The following is a 13,993-nucleotide window of genomic DNA, read 5'->3' as shown; positions in this document are numbered from 1 at the left end:
GTGAAGGGGAACCTAACCATGCGAGTGGTTTAGAACGTGTTGGTAGTTGGTCCCATTAGTATAGAATATGGCTGAGTTAAAGTGTTTGAGTCGAGGCCCTACAATAAAGCTAGGGACGCAAAAGACTTGGAAAATTTCCACTTTGACATGGAGCACAACTTCAGAGTTGTGAAGGCCGAATCCAAAGAAGGGAAGGTCGCAATGGCTACCATGTGTTGGGAGAAAGTAAGATTACACCACCATAATAATAAGAATATACACACAATTATCCTTGATAGAGTCTAATAAAAGATTAAGATAGAGAATGCAAACCCTAGTTTTAGACAAAAACTCTTGGATCTTCTTGAAAACTACTAACCTTTGTTAGAACACCACTCGAAACTTCTTCTTCTTTGACGAGAAAAAAAACAAAGACTTATACATGAGGAGTATTTGTTGGAAAAATAATCAGAGTACGCATGGGAATAGGCGTGGTGGGCCCAGTGTATACAACAACAAAAAATTTCCATTTCTTATATAAACAATTTATATGATCAAGAAAACACCCAAACAGAAACATTAACATACAATATTGTTAATCATGCAACATATATATAAATATACAATATATTTATATATGTCATATAAACACACACACACACACACACACACACATATATATATATATATAAATATTCAAGAACATGAGTATTTACCTCTTGAAGCCTATCAAGTTTCCTTGAGTCTTTTCGTATATATATCAATCTTCCTTCCAACGCTTTGAGTACTTAAACCACGTTCTTACGGAGTGTTCTCTATACCTCAAGATGTGTGTGGGCACATAGAGAATATGGGTTTGTAATTTAGAAATCAAAAGTATTTCTCAACACATGAGAACTTGGATTATGGTCTGAGAAAATGTTAGAATAAAGATGAAGAAGATAATCGTTTGTCTGACAAAAATTCTGAAACTTTTCTAAATTCTTACTGACTTGTGAATGACTTCTTGTATATATTTTCTTCTTATTATTCTATATCATATGTACAGAGATATTATATTACCTTATTATTCCTAATAATAATAGTAATATAATAATATCATAATGATGATAGAAATTGATTTAGGTAAATATCTAACTTACTAAGTTTGAAAAATTCTATTTTCAAATTATTAATTAATTAAATAAATAAAATAAAAACAACACTGATACAATATCAGTGTAGTGCTACATGCATGGCACAGTCACTGGAGTGTGTCATGCGTCAACTGCTACATTCCCTTTTAAAAAATATTGCATTTTTCTTTTATTTATTTATTTAAGTAAAATCGATCATTCAACAAAATAAAGTATTTATCTTTTTTAGGAAAAGATGACAACCATATTTCAAAATTTAAATTTTAAATTAAAAATTAAAAATTCCAATTGATGATTATCATTATCATCATCTTTTACAAATTCAATAAATCAAAAACTATTTTTTGACTTACCAATTTAATTTTCTCTCACTCAAATAAAATAATTAATTTAAAATTTTGTTTATTTATTTATATATATGAATTTCGAAATCATATATTTAAATTACTAAACATATTTTTGAAAATTTAATAATTAATTCCAAATTAATTATTTAACCTCAATTATATACTTGACCCGAAGAATAAAATTCTTTTCAAATTTCCAAATTACAATTTTACCCTTGTATCAACTCTTACCTTGATATGGTGTTGATAGAGCTACCCTGGGGACCTACGAATCTATATTATCAAGCTCCAATAAATATTAGATTATTAATTAAAGCTCTTTGATTAAATAATCATATTCATTAATCTCATGATTACTCCACTATAAATATGAGATTGAACTCTTGATAATTATAGACATATATTTATAGAGTACTTTATTAAAGAATAAACCGTCCATTGATATAATCATTACATACAACATTAATCATCTATTAATGATTCATAATTAAAAGGGAATAAAATTACCGTTTTACCCTTTTAGTTATATCTTGTTCCTAGAGTACCATTGACTTTACTAGTGAAGGTTGTGCCACAACAAGTTTGCAACATGAGCGTTCATAACCTTTTCAATTCCAAAAGTCAACCCAATAGGGAACCATTATTCAATATATAAGAAGGTATAAATTCTATATCTCTTAAACTATGTCCCCAGCCATATATATCATTGAGTCCCCAAAATAATTGTTCTTAGTCTGATCATTCTGATAAACCTTAATGCATGAATCAAAGGATCAGATGACATATATAAGAGTTCATAGCAACCTTAGGATTAAGATCATCGTGTATATGATCATCGTTTCATGTGTTTGATTAATACTATGAAACTGTGTTCAAACAAGTATTAACAAATCACATCTGGTCCAGTTCTATATATCATTATATATAAAGTACATTCACTAAAGTGTCCTACTACACTAGTGACTTGGATCTAGGTCACTTGTATTCATAATACTAGCGAACCGTACTAGTAGTAATTAATCTAAAGATTCCATAACTTTATTTTACTGCGAACTGTTTTAAGTTTATCATTTTATTCTCGATCCTCTCATACCAATATGAGATTAAGACTACATAGATAAACTTTTGGAATTTTCTGATATTTACTTAATATTATTAACATAATATCAGACATAGTCTATATATATAATAATTCAATTCAATTATTTATTTCATTTAAAACATTTTTCAACTACAATTGCTTTAAGGGCACTATTCCTAACAATCTCCCACTTTCCCTAAAGCAAATTGAGACATCTCTTTTAATATGTCAATCACATTCTCCTGACCAAATTTGTCTAACAAAGTCTTTGTTAACAATTTTGTAAGAAACTGTTTTGAAGTTATCTTCAAGATCATTACATCAATTATGTAAAATTGTCTTGAATTAAATGATACTTCATTTAATGTGCTTTACCCTTTTGTAATTTCTAGTTCTTCTAGAATAGTTGTATCTTCATTGCTTTCACAATGAGATACTAGTTGTTTATTGTAGTCTGAAAACCTTTCCAAAATGACAAATAACTCAAATAAATCAAATAGCCTATTTTAGTGCTCGTAGTTGTTATATTTCAGCTTTTGTGGTGAAACATACAAATCTGAAATGTTTAATACATTTCCAGATTAATGTGTCTCCTCCACATTTATGGAAGCTAATTTTGATGTCAGTCTTTGAAGATTTAAAATCAGTTTATCCTTTGGGATTTTAGGTCACTGCCTAAATGCACATGCATATAATCTCTATCATATTCAAGATACTCAAAATTAAGTTCTTATAATTATTCAATGACTCAATCCATCATTAGATTGACAACTGCTGACTATTCCCACCGTTTAACAAATGTCAATTCGAAAACATAACATTTGATACATTAAACAGTCTATCACTGAGTTGTAGGAATATTGTCTCATGTCCTCCTTTTCTAGTAAAATAATAAATGGACATTATTATTTAGATAATACATCCTCCTGATTGGGAAGGCAAAAAGCCTTTCTTGGATTTTTGTAAGCTAAAGCATTTAAGCTTCTTATCTATATAAATTGCTTGAGACAATGTCTAAGGATTGTTCTTTCAATCTCTATAGAATTGTATGTATAGAACATTCTTGGCTTTTTATAAATCTAATATTTAGAAATGTTCAACTAACTATTTTGTTTTCTATTGACGATTTCTCTACATCATTCCCAATGATTAGAACGTTGTCAATATTAAGAATAAGAATCACAACAGAATCTTTCTGGTCGAGTTCTTCAAATGATTTTGTCATGTCAATCATTCAGTAAAGACTACTTAGACATTCATTTAAATTAATCTCACAATCCATGCATAAGGCAGTGGATAAAAGTATGTAAACAGAATTAAGTTTGGTTACAGTAGAAGATAGTTATTCGAGTAATAAATTCTTCTTTGTTCATAGCCTTAGGCTATTAACCTAACTTTGAAAAGTATGTACTTTCCTCTCTTCTTCTCTTCATCTTGAATATCCTATTTCAAACTGAAGTTCAATGAACTTTAGTTGGATGTTCAAGAATCCAGATGTCATAGAATTCCAAATTCCATTTCTAGATTAATGGTGTTTCAACCATTGTTTTTCGTAAAAACTTTTTCATTTCATACTAGTATGTGAATGAAGTATAGTTAGCTTGTGTTACACACAATTTAACTATTTTTAATGGAGTAGTTACTAACTAACGCTCCCACTACACCAATGTTTTACACAATTTGTGATATTATTTGGTTTTATCATTGTTAATTATCAGTAACTTGCTTACTTGACTTGCAGTTATATTTCTAGTACAACTTAACTAGAAAATATAGTGATTATAATAATCGTGCTTCATTAAAGTAGTATTGAAGAGATACAAACTCTTTTGTAATCTTTTATGATTATCAAACTGCTTCACTAAATGACTCCATGAATTTTTTTCAATTTATTCACATAACCACTTGTGAATCCCAACTTCTAAGTCTTTGATGTTGTACAATCAAACATGTACAACGTATAACAAGTGTTAAAATTATAGAAATAATAAAGACGATAATGATCACTCATTATCTATTTAATCTTATCTAATATGATTATATTCCATTTCCAAAATACTAATTTTGCTTAGCATTCTAGTTGTATCTGAGTTGGGTTTGAATTCCAAGTTCACATACAAATTACTTGAATTCCAAATTCGAGTTTTATACTTCCTTTTGATCAAATCAAACAAGTCTTTAAGTGACTTTACTTTGAATGTTGCTGTTGAGTCTAGTTTTTGTTATGTTTTTAGTAGTCTTTTATTTCGTTTTTCTTTCATTTAGTGCGGGTTTATGCTTTGTTTGTTTGTCTTTGTGAATATCAGGAAGAATTGAGCATGTGGAAGAAAATGCCAAAGAAAGGGAAGAAATAACCAAGTTTTTCATCATATTTTGATAAAGAATGGTTCTCAACACAATTTGGAAGTGTTGGTGAAATTTTGGGATGAAAACTTGAAGAATTGAGAAATCCCTTAAGAGCCACGGCATGAGCTAAGTGGAGCCGCGGCATAGCTGGACATTTTGCCCAGAATTCGTCGTTGTGGGCCGCGGCATGGCTTCAGAGGGCCGCGGCATGGGAAGGGCTTTTTCCCCAGGAATTTGAACACGGGCCGCGGCATAGTGTATGTAGAGCCGCAGCCCGCCTCTTTAAAATTTTGAAATCCTAGGTTTTAATATGGCGAAGAGGAGAAGAAAAGGACGTACGGATTGTGGATGAATGCTGGTTTTGAAGGCTGAAGACCTAGAGTATTTTTACATGTTTTTCTTCTTCTTCCTGATGTTATCTTTAATTTCTGTTGTGATTAGCATTATGATTATGAACTAATTTTCTGTTTAGGATGTTTAATTGAATCACTTGAATCCCTGTTATGAACTAATGCAATTTTTATATTATTCTTCTTCAATCTTCTTCAATTCCATATAACCTGTTCTTATAGATTGATTATTGATTGGCCATCTTTAGTCATTTACATATGTTTTTAAGTCAAAATCTGAGAAGTGAGATTTAATTCTGCTGTGGTTATATTGGCCATAATTCTAATTTAGAACGAAAGTATCTGAATTAATTGTGTAACTGTTATTAAGTTGTGAGATTAATGCTATCTGTGTGGTTCAATTTACCATAGAAATATAGGAAATTGTCACCTAGGTTGAGTTTATAATTCATAATATGATTATAGGCTGCTTTATCAACTTGTTAATTGAATTAGGTCAAAAGAAGAAGAATTCACACTTTGCATTGGAGAATAATAGGGAGGATAGTTGATGAGATTAAATATCCTAATTGTTTCTCAGTGATTAAATTAAAAGTTTTTCTATTAGTTGTTATTCAATTCAATTTTTAATTATTGTTTCTGCAATTTATAGTTTCTTTTGGTGTATTTACAAAAATCAAGAATTTCTATTCATCAAATAGAACAAGAAATTAATTGACTGGTAATTGATAAATCAGTCCTTGAGGACGATACTTGGTTTTACCATTTTATTACGAGTTTGCGACTGTGTGCACTTGCATAGCTATAAATTTCGCAACAAGTTTTTGGCGCCGTTGCCGGGGACTGAAAATAATTATCAATATCAGTCTAATTAATTTTTATTCTAATTTGATTTTAATTTCTCTTGTTTCTAATCTGTTTAGTTGCTTAATTTGTCTATCTCAGGTGAATTTTGGTATATGCGTGGCAGAAAAGGAAAAGACACACTTGTTCCTCTGAATCCCGAGATTGAAAAGTCTTGCAATCAAATCAGAAAGAACAAGAGAGAGGCCCAGAATTCTGTGAAGATGGCACAGAATGACAGGGATGGCAGGAATGTTCTAAATCCAGGAGTTGTACAAGGGGTTCAGGCTCAGACCAATGCTGAGAGTTGCCTGAGAGATTATGTGCTACCCACTCTGACGGGAGTACAAAATAGTATACGCCCACCAGCTGTAGAGGCCAACAACTTCGAAATCAAGCCTGCTATTTTACAAATGGTGCAGTCCTCTGTGCAATTCAATGGGTTGCCCTCTGAAGATCCTCACACCCATTTGTCCAACTTTCTGGAGTTGTGTGGAACCTTCAAATATAATGGGGTGAGTGATGACGCAATCAAGCTTAGGCTCTTCCCATTTTCTCTAAGGGACAGAGCTAAAAGTTGGCTGAACTCTCTGCAGCCAAACTCTATTGTCACCTGACAAGATCTAGCTCAGAAATTTTTGTCTAAATTCTTCCCTCCGTCCAAGGCTGCTAAATTGAGGGGAGAGATAAATAACTTTTGCCAGAATGACGGAGAGTCACTGTATGAAGCTTGGGAACGGTTTAAGGAACTCCTGAGAAGATGTCCTCATCATGGCATTGAACAGTGGATGCTAGTACAGAATTTCTACAATGGTTTATGTCCGACAACCAGAACTATTATTGATGTTGCAGCGGGTGGAACTTTTATGAGCAAGAGTGCAACTGGAACTTATGAGCTGCTGGAGGACATGGCTACAAACAACCATCAATGGTCTGAGGAAAGATCATCTGGAGTCAGAAAGGTAGCTGGGGTGCATGAGCTGGATTCAATCACTGCTCTAACAGCGCAAGTAGCCTCTCTGACAAAGCAGTTACAACAGAGCAGTGTATCTGCTAATGCGGTTCAGATGGCAGTGAGGTGTGAAATGTGTGGTGGTGCTCATTCTGTCGATCAGTGCCCTATCTGTATAAATAATAACACCTCAATGGATCATGCCCAAGTTCAAGCGGTGGGAAACTTTCAAAGGCCACTCAATAATCCATTCTCCAACAACTACACTCCTGGGTGGCGAAATCATCCCAATTTTTCGTGGAAGAATAATCAAGGCCAACAACCTCAGTTTCAGGGCCAATTTTCAGAATAACATGCCTCAGCCACCTATGAATCAAGCTTCATCATCACAACAGCTTAGGCCTCAACAATCAATGCCTCAACCTGAGAGGCCTAATGAACTACAAGCTGCCTTGTTGACTCTTACTAATACTCAGACTCAATTTATGACTGAGACCAGATCCTCTATTCGATAACTTGAGACACAGGTTAAGCAGTTGGCCAATATGCTCAATAACAGACCCCAGGGAAATTTGCCCAGTAACACTGAAGTCAACCCCAAGGAGCAAGTTCAGGCAATTACTCTGAGGAGTGGGAAGCAAACTGAACAGCCTAGATCTCCACAGGCAGTGGTTCAGAATAAAGAGATGGGTGAACAGTCTGGTTCAGAAAAGGTTACTGAAGACCATCAACAGTCAGAACAGAGTCCGCCAGTTGTTATTGAGCAGCCAGTTAGAGTTCCATACCCTCAGAGGCTTAGAAAGACTACACTTGATAAACAGTTTTCTAAGTTTCTTGAGGTGTTTAAAAAGCTGCACATAAACATTCCTTTTGCTGAGGCCTTGGAGCAGATGCCTAGTTATGTTAAGTTCATGAAGGAGATTCTGTCAAAGAAAAGGAGAATGGAGGACTATGAGACTGTAGCACTCACTGAAGAGTGCAGCGCGATTTTACAAAGGAAATTACCCCAAAAGCTGAGAGATCCGGGGAGTTTCACCATACCTTGCACCATTGGCAAGTTTGAATGTAAGCACGCCTTATGTGATCTGGGGGCAAGTATCAATCTGATGCCCTTATCTGTGTTTAAAAGACTTGGTTTGGGGGAGGCAAAACCAACAACTGTCACTTTACAGCTCGCAGACCAATCGTTAACACATCCACGAGGTATTATTGAGGATGTTCTTGTGAAGGTGGATAAGTTCATATTTCCAGCGGACTTTATTGTTCTGGACATGGAGGAGGACACTGATGTCCCAATTATTCTCGGTAGGCCATTTCTAGCCACAGGCCAAGCTCTTATTGATGTTCACAAAGGAGAGCTTAAGCTTAGAGTTCAAGGAGATGAGGTGGTATTTAATGTCTTCAAGTCTATGAAGTATCCGGTGGTGAGTGACAGTTGCTTTAGTGTGGATGTGATAGAAAAGGAAGTCTCCAAGAGAAGGAAGAGCAGTGATGCCTTAGAGGCAGTATTATTGGGTGATGAGGGCGATGATGGTGATGATGCTGAGATCAGAGAATGTGTAAACTGGATAAACTCCTTCTTACCATATTGGAAGAAGTTTCAAGAATTAGCAGATGCGACTGATAAACTGCTAACCTCCATTCAGCAGCCACCGCAGTTGGAATTAAAGGTCCTCCCAGATCACTTGCGCTATGCTTATCTGGGAGAGAATAAAACTTTACCTGTCATTGTGTCAGCTGACCTGTCAAAGGTAGAATTGGAGAAACTGTTGAGGGTTCTAAGGGAGCATAAATTGGCCATTGGGTGGACCTTGGCAGATATTAGAGGAATCAGCCCATCGACAGTGATGCATAAAATTTTGTTGGAGGAGAATAGCAAGCCATCCATAGAGGCCCAGAGAAGACTCAATCCAGCTATGAAGGAAGTAGTGTTGGAGCAAATTCTTAAATGGTTGGATGTTGGGGTAATCTACCCAATTTCAGATAGCGCATGGGTGAGCCCTGTGCAAGTAGTACCTAAGAAGGGTGGAATGACTGTGGTGAAGAATGAGAACAATGAACTCATTCCAACAAGGACTGTAACGGGGTGGCAGATTTGTATAGACTACCGCAAGCTCAATAAGGCCACAAGAAAGGATCATTTTCCTTTGCCTTTCCTTGATCAGATGCTTGACAGATTGGCAGGCCATAGCTACTACTGTTTTTTGGATGGGTATTCTGGGTATCATCAGATCGCTATTGCACCAGAGGATCAAGAGAAAACAACCTTCACTTGTCCTTATGGCACATTTGCTTTCAGGAGAATGCCATTTGGACTATGCAATGCCCCTGCAACATTTCAACGGTGCATGATGGCCATATTTTCAGACATGGTAGACCGATGTATTGAGATTTTCATGGATGATTTCTCTGTTTTTGGTTCATCATTCGACCTCTGTTTGGGTAACTTGGAGAACGTGCTGCGTCGTTGTGAGAAGGCAAATCTGGTGCTGAATTGGGAGAAATGCCATTTTATGGTGAAAGAAGGGATTGTTCTTGGCCATAAAATTTCAAGTGAGGGAATTGAGGTAGATAGAGCAAAAATTTCTACCATTGAAAAGCTGCCTCCACCAGTTTCAGTCAAAGGAGTTAGAAGTTTTCTTGGTCACGCAGGGTTCTATCGGAGATTCATAAAAGATTTCTCTAAAGTGTCCAAGCCCCTCTCAAATCTGCTTATGAACGGAGTTGTCTTTGATTTTAATGATGAATGTTTGAGGGCGTTCAATTTCTTGAAAGAAAGCTTATTTCTGCTCCAATTGTGATAGCTCCGAATTGGGAATTGCCTTTTGAGTTGATGTGTGATGCTAGTGATTACGCAGTGGGGGCAGTCTGGGACAGCGGATTGACAAGGTATTCAGGTCTATTTACTATGCTAGTCGGACTCTAAATGATGCTCAGCTGAATTATGCCACTACAGAAAAAGAGTTGCTAGCTATCGTGTTTGCTTGTGATAAATTCAGACCATATCTGATTGGTAACAAAGTAATTGTCTACACTGATCACTCTGCCATTAAATACTTGATGTCAAAGAAAGATGCCAAGCCTCGCCTGATTAGATGGATTCTCTTGCTTCAAGAATTTGACTTGGAGATTCGTGACAAGAAGGGCAGCGAGAATGTGGTGGCTGATCATCTCTCTAGACTTGAGGTGGGGGAGACTGAAAATAAGAAAGCAGTGCAAATCAATGATCACTTTCCTAATGAGCAGTTGTTTGGGGTAAGTGAGACTTTAGTTGTCCCTTGGTTTGCTGACATAGTGAATTTCTTGGTCGCCAAGATTGTGCCGCCTGAGATGTCAAAGCAGCAATTAAAGAAATTCTTTTCTGAGGTGAAACACTACTATTGGGAGGAACCTATTCTCTATAGGCACTGTGTTGACCAGATTATCAGAAGGTGTGTTCCTGAAGAAGAGATGCAGTCCATTCTTAATCACTGTCATACTCAACAATGTGGAGGGCACTTTGGAGCATCAAGAACGGCGACTAAGGTATTACAAAGTGGTTTTTATTGGCCTTCATTATTTAAGGATGCCAATGTTTTTGTCAAGGCTTGTGATAGGTGTCAGCGAAATGGTAACATCTCAAGGAGAAATGAAATGCCTCTACAGGGGATTCTTGAAGTGGAACTGTTTGATGTATGGGGCATCGATTTCATGGGGCCTTTTCCACCATCTTACAACAATGAATATATTCTATTGGCAGTGGATTATGTATCCAAATGGGTGGAGGCTGCAGCAACTAGAGGCAATGACGGTAAAACTGTGCTTAATTTTCTGCATAAACATATTTTTACTAGATTTGGCACTCCCCGAGCTCTGATTAGCGATGAAGGGAAACACTTTGTGAATAAGCAACTGGATGCATTGCTGGCTCATTATGGAGTTTATCACCGAAAAGCTTTGCCTTACCATCCTCAATCAAATGGGCAAGCTGAAGTTTCAAACAGAGAAATAAAAAGCATCCTTGAGAAGACCGTTGACAGTTCAAGGAAAAATTGGTCGAAAAAGTTAGATGATGCGATTTGGGCTTACAGAACTGCATTCAAAACACCAATAGGCATGTCTCCTTACAGGTTGGTGTTTGGTAAAGCATGTCATCTACCAGTTGAATTGGAACATAGGGCATTCTGGGCTATGAAAAAGTTGAATTTTGATTGGAGTGCCGCTAGTGAACGAAGGCTGTTGCAACTGAATGAACTTGACGAGTTCAGAAATGAGGCTTATGAGAATGCCAAGATTTATAAAGAAAGAACAAAGGCTTGGCATGACAAGAACTTAATCAGAAAAGAGTTCCAACCAGGGCAGCAGGTACTTCTTTTCAATTCAAGACTGCGACTGTTTCCTGGCAAATTGAAATCAAGATGGTCAGGGCCATTCACTGTTGTTCAAGTTTTTCCATATGGTTCTGTAGAAGTTCGGGGCAACTCAGGTGATTCCTTTAAAGTCAATGGTCAGAGATTGAAGCCATACTTGGGTGGTAGTTTTGATCAAGCGAAGTCTATCCTCCTTCTGAAGCCTCTCTGAAGAGGGGTTTAGCGTCCGGCTAAATGACGTTAACGACAGCGCTTGTAGGAGGCACCCTATGTTTTACTTGTTATTTATTTTACTTTTGTATTTGTAAACAATGGATATTTGGTTTATTTTTGGACTTTTAGAATCGTGAAAAACGTGAAAAATAAAAAAAAAAATTAAAAAAAATCAAAAAAATAGAAAATCCTTAAGGGTCGCGGCATAGCCATATGATGCTGCGGCATTGGGGGTTCCAGAGGCCCACGGATTTTTGAAGTATAGGGGCGGGCCGCGGCATTGAACCCCAGTTTTTCCCAGAATATCGAGGCGAGCCACGGCATAGGTATCAGAGGGCCGCGGCATTACACCTGGAGATTTTATGCGGGCCGCGTCATGGTCAAAGTAATGCCGCGGCCCGAGTCCGAAATTTGGGATAAAAAGCCCTAAATTGGCCACATTCTCAGTCCTCACTTTCAGAATTTGTTCTCTTACTCAAAACCTCCTTTTCTCTCTAATTCTTGAGACTTCCATCAGCCAAGGAGACAAAAAGAAGAACTTTTGTGCCATTCAAGTAAGTGTCTCCTATCTATTATAGTGCTTTGATTGGAGAATAGTTTGTATTGTGGATTGCTCTATGCTTTTCTTGTGAGACTTTTAAGGGGTTTGTCGATTGTTTATCTGGGAATTAGTGTTTGGGCTGTTGATTGTGTTAATCAGTAAGTTTTGGGGGAGTGACACCAAAGAAAAATTGTACTCAAGTCTTGAAAACCTATTTGAGGGTTAGTTTGTTCTTGTTTTGAAAGACACTATGGGTCCTAAGAGAAATCCCCCTAGAGGTACCTCCTCAAAGAAAGCCTCCTCCTCCCGCACTCAACCACCGCCAACACCACCTGCCCCAGCTGATTATGACACGAATTTATTTGTCAATAAGGACGCAGCTGATTTATTTAAAAAGATTCATAAGAGATCGGTGGTAAGGGAAAGGGGGTTTGAGCTTAATGAGGCCACTGTTGTACAAAACCCTGCTTATGACATTATCAAAGCTGAAATAGTGCGCCGTAATTGGGGTTTCCTATGTGACTCTACTTATGTGGGCTCAGCCAACTGCTCTCAGATATATGAATTTTTTGCCAACTTCTCATATCAAGATGCAGATCAGAACAATTTTATCAGGGGTAAATTGGTGCCTACAACATCTTATGCATTTAACCAATTGCTGGGCCTCCCCTCATTGTCGGCACAAGAGGATGAACATTGGCAGTTGGCCCACTTTGAGGAGCCAGACTATGACGCTGTGGCTGCAGTTTTGAGTATGGAAGGGGCACGTTTCAATTATCATAATGGAAAGCCCAAAGAGTTGTACATGTGGCAGCTAAATCCAATTGCGAAGGCGTGGGTTTATTTTGTGAGTTCACGTTTACTGCCGACATCTCATCTGTCTTCTATTGATAGAGAGCGCTGCTTGTTGGTGTATGCTATCATGACCCAAATGAAAGTTAATGTGGGCCGCATTATTCGCTATAGCATTCGCAACATTAGCAGATTCAATACTACAGCTGGTGTCGCCCATGGTACCTTCCTCTCGACCTTATGCAACACTTATGAGGTACCAGTCTACCCCAGTGATCTAGTCCGGAGGCCAATGGGGGCAATCAATCAGACTATGTTTACAGCATTCCCTTCAGCCTCTCTTACGCCGCCTGCCTCTAGCCAGCAAAATAAGCATAGCCGGGCTAATGAACCAATGGACATCGATCATGCTGAGGAGGAGGACGCAGATGAAGCAGGTCCCAGTAACCCACCTTCGCGTTTGGCAATTGGTGGACCGATTGATGAGCATACGCAGCGCACGCATGATCGATTGGATTACCTTATTCAGCAAAATCAATACTTAATCCAATCGCATCATGCGCAGAATGAGCACTATAATGACTTCATGGTCCAACAAAATGAGTATGGGCGGGTTCACATTGAGGAGTTGAATGCTTTAGTGACGAGGTGGACTATGAGCTCCGCTGATGAGAATTACTTCACTCCTCCGCCCCAGTACACTCCATACCAGTGGCCACCTCCATGACCTCCTCCGCCATACTGATGTGGCGTTAGGTAAGTTCTCTTCCCTTGTTCTTTTCTTTATCACATTGGGGACAATGTGCATTTTAAGTTTGGGGGGGAGCTTATTTTGTTTTGTGCGTTGTTTAGTTTAGTTTTTAGTCTGTTGTGTTATTTTCTGTGTTGTTTAGTGTAACTGTTAAGCCATCATTCTTGTCTGTTGTTGCTTTGTCTTTGCTCGTGAAAAGGAAATTGAATTCAACTGTGTGCTTGGTTCAATTGTTTTAGAGTTTAATCTAAAAGTTTTGTGGGAAATTTGTAATATGTTTTGAAAATGCAACATTTTGGATTTTATTATATGA

General features: G+C 37.1%; 1 non-coding gene across 1 annotated transcript; it reads right to left on the bottom strand.

The window, feature by feature from the left end:
* Positions 1 to 6,753: 6,753 nt before the first annotated feature.
* On the bottom strand, positions 6,754 to 6,860 carry LOC133793142 (small nucleolar RNA R71). Its single transcript, XR_009874602.1, has one exon. It is a non-coding gene; the product is annotated as a small nucleolar RNA R71 (small nucleolar RNA).
* Between the last annotated feature and the right edge of the window lie 7,133 nt (positions 6,861 to 13,993).

This window comes from Humulus lupulus, chromosome 7 (genome assembly GCF_963169125.1).
Source record: "Humulus lupulus chromosome 7, drHumLupu1.1, whole genome shotgun sequence".
Classification (NCBI taxonomy): Eukaryota; Viridiplantae; Streptophyta; class Magnoliopsida; order Rosales; family Cannabaceae; genus Humulus; species Humulus lupulus.
This window is presented reverse-complemented; position numbering and strand designations above follow the sequence as displayed.